Source organism: Aplidium turbinatum, chromosome 5, assembly GCF_918807975.1.
Source record: "Aplidium turbinatum chromosome 5, kaAplTurb1.1, whole genome shotgun sequence".
Classification (NCBI taxonomy): domain Eukaryota; kingdom Metazoa; phylum Chordata; class Ascidiacea; order Aplousobranchia; family Polyclinidae; genus Aplidium; species Aplidium turbinatum.
Window position 1 is genome coordinate 9,792,784 of NC_137476.1, and position 4,098 is coordinate 9,796,881.

Sequence of the window (4,098 nt, forward strand, 5' to 3'; positions counted from 1 at the left end):
TTTTTGTGACTGTAATAAATGTTGACATTGATCTACTTGATTTAAATAAGTTATTCTTTATTAACAAGACCTGCTACTTTGGGAAACAACTATTATATAAGCTTTCGTAGGCCTTCACGCTATCTGCTGTCAAAAAATGAGAAAAGTGCAAAGCACCCCCCTTGAATAAGAACTCCAGCCAATGATCCTTCCCATGACCATCCCGCTGCAGAAACTTCGCCGCACACATGGGCCTCAACAGTCATCTTTGCACCCAAGCACGCCAACCACATATTAAATTTTTATTTATTGCTTTGCTGTCAAAGGGGGTTTCTGTATTAGTTTTACTGTATCAAATTACCTTCCGGGTGTATCAATTTACCTTCCGTGGAAGGTAAATTGATACATTTGAGTGACGTTTTTAAAATTTCAATTAAAAAAAAAGTAACAAAAATAAAAAAGTGAAAATGTTTTTAAAAAGTGTGTAAGGGATCAGACTTTCATTTCAGCTTAAAATCAATAGTTTGTGTCAGATAATTTTCAGTTAACAGGCAAAAATGTTAAAAGTGTATCAAATTACCTTCCCTTCCCCTATACATAGTCATTATTCATTGTTTTTATTGGAGTCTGTATCAGGGTAAATACAGGAAAATGATCAGAGAGATCACTCACAAGGATGCCACTTAACATCTGATTGTTTATGTCCGACGTATAAATATGATCAAGTAATGTTTTAGAGTTCGGCGTTAATCTAGTAGGTTGATTAATAAGGCACTTGCAAGAGAAACTTAAAAGCATATTTGCATACCTGCGATACGAATCGTTTGTTAATATTTGACACAAATCAATATTAAGATCACCTAATACATAAAATGGGCTTTTCTTACAAGTTAAAGTTTGAAAAATATCTGATAGAGCTTCGCAAAAGTTGTCTACATCTTGCACAGTGTACACAGGGTGACGATAAGTTACACCAATCGTTACGTGGTAATTTCCCGTTTCTACGTTTACCCACAAACTTTCAGAGTTTGGTAAGTTTGGATCAAATTGTTTCCAAATTGAAAATTCAAGAGTGTCCTTAATGTACAAACCCACTCCACCAGCTTTGGTTGAACTATCAGAGTGGATAAAAGCGTAACCGCTGATTCCAATATTGGTGCAAATTTGATCTTTAGTTAGTTTCGTTTCGGTGATGGCAATGATATCAGGTTGTTGTTTGAATTCAGATAAATAGTTAACCAGTTTATCAATATTTTTTTGTAGACTTCTAATATTGATGTGTAATAAAAATAAAGCATCGAATTTTTTTAGAACAAGGTTATTGTTTAATAAGTTGGTGTCCCAGTACTTGCTGTCATTGAAAAAAGCATCGAATTGCCCGAATTCGTTTGACGTATTGCCAGAGGAAGCAAGCGATGCGTTTAAATCGATTCTACATTCAGGATTAAGTGTGCCATCTTGACTTAGAGTTTCACACAAATCAAAGTTGTCGTTAGGATTGCAAATGAACGTGGCTGGTTGACTTGAACGCAAAAATTCAAGAGGATTATAATCAATCGAGCTAGACATGAGCAAGCAATTTCAGACGCATTCCTAGAACAACACATTAGTTCAGGGCTAGTCGCTTTCTATTTCGGTGTCAGGGGCAGTTTCCAATGAAGTATTTACGTTTAGTAGCAAAGGTTGATAATTTAGCTTATTAAAGTCAATGTCAATTCAAATGATGAGGGGCCCGGGGCACTTTTAAATCAGGGGCTCCCGTGCAAAAACCATCTCTACGTCTACAGTAGCATCAGTCCAGTAGGCCTACTACACAGCATTTTACAGAAACTTTAAAGGCTAAAAGAAAAAAAAAAACACAAAATCACATTTTTTCCACTTAGGGGGGGCTCTTCAAAAGTCGGGGGGCCCGGGGCACCCCTCTAAATCCGGGCCTGCTCTACATAATTAACATTTGCTAATTGTGTTCTGTAGCTGACTGTAGGCTACCAGCATCAGCACTAGTTTTCTGTAATTTAAAAAAGCGGCATGTTTAACACGGTAGGCTACCAATTAGGCCTAACCACCCTTTTAGTGTCCTAAAAAAAAGAGAATCGCTGCGAGCCTGCTCATACGCAACCTACCCCTCTTTTAGCTATCCCTGTTCGCATAGCCTACTCGATCGTAGTTATTAACTATGATCGTAGAGGCTTTGAATCAATGACGCAGACGTGGTCATCGAGAAGCGAGATTGATAAATTGAAGAATCCGCTTGTTTTTGTTGGAGTTTCTGTGAAATATTCCATTCTCCGGGTCCTGTCAAATGGCGAGTTGTTTCTGAAGTAGGCTAGTGTTTTTCAAGCTCATACCCCGACAAAGAATCGAACCATCGCAGGTTCATTTGCCGCTTCTCCGTTCACAAAGTCGAGAGCTTAATTGTGGCGTGTAACAGGCGTTACCCAGGGATAAGAAAATATTGGGGCAGAGTAATTGAGTTTGGTTAAATCTTTTTTTTTCATTTGATATGGCTCTATGCGGATGTGTAAAGGAGCAAATAAATAAATAATAGTGCGCAGGTTCCACCATCGCATATGAAGCTGTAAGAACACTACCTTGGAAATCAGAATCGTTGCAGCCTTCACGTTTTTATTTCTAAAATTCACAAATTTCTGAAAGTTTGACTAGAAATAAAGAAACAAAAATACGTTTGGTAAAAATATACAATTTTTTTTACCCTGCTTAATTTAGGTAGATTCCGCACTGGACTGGATTAATATTGGTAAATTCCAATTCATGACGTTTTTTAAACTTTTATCGCAAGTTTTGGAAGTTTGTTTGATCTCGGATTCTTGGGCTTTCCTTTCAATCAATCAATCATTCAATCATTTTATTTTTCGTCATTAACGCGTCCGGGACGAAAAAGATACTAACTACAAAAATCGATATAAACTTACCAGCACGTTAACGAACGGGAAAAGGTGGCAAAACCTTGAAAGGTTTAAAACGTGCCTGAATGAAAAATTATGTAGTAGGCTATATATCGGTAGTTAGCACGGCCACAAAACAGCAAAAAAAAACAAATAGCAAAAAATAAAACAAAAACAGAGAGAAGCACACATGTAGTAATGAATGACAGCCTAATGAAAAGTGTTGTGGATTGAATTGGCAGTTCCAATATTGATGTGGATGAGCAGTCATAATAATAATAGGATGGAGAAAGAAACCCATCCTCAGGCAAAAGCCCGTTTCAATGTGGCCCAGGAAAGCAGGTGTTGAGCTCTTTCTATGGTTAGACTGCACATCACACAGCAGCCTCAGGTTACAATACCTCATGTTACTTTCAATTAAAAAATGGTATAAGCAGATCAAATTTGACAAATTACCGTAAGACAGGGTCTAATCTTGGTAATTATGCCAAAATTCCTTCGAAGCTTTTGCAGCAAATGTTGCATGTGTGGTTTCCATGAAAGATTTTCATTCAGAGTCAGGCCAAGGAAACTGATATTTTGTACTCTCACAATTGGTTGATCATTTATATATACTTAAGATTTGCTTACACTTATTCGCACGTAAACTGTTAGTATCAAATACCATGTATTTTGTTTTGTTTACATTGAGTGATAATTTATTTGCTACAAGCCATTTGACAACTTCTTGCATTTCTGTATTGGCCATTTCATGCAATTTATCCACACTCTTACCTGACAACAGAAGATTTGTGTCATCCGCAAAAATGATAGAATCAGTACAATTTAAACAATTTGGGAAGTCGTTAATGTAAATTATGAATAATAGGGGGCCTAAAATAGAACCTTGGGGCACACCACACTTTGTCTCTAATGGAGTTGAAACACTACCAGAAATTTCTACTGTCTGAAAACGATTATTTAAGTAGCTTCGAAACCACTGGAGGGGTGTTCCTCTGATACCATAGTGATAAAGTTTTGTCAGAAGTATTTCATGATTTACTGTGTCAAAAGCCTTTGATAAATCTAGGAAGATGCCAAGGGTTGCTTCTTTATTTTCCATTGCTTTGTAGATCTTGTTGGTTAGCAGTGTAGTAGCCTGGTTCGTGGAAAAGGCTGTTATAGGCTGGTGTACTAAACTAAAATTTATCTGTTTTTATTTGTAGAAGTTTTT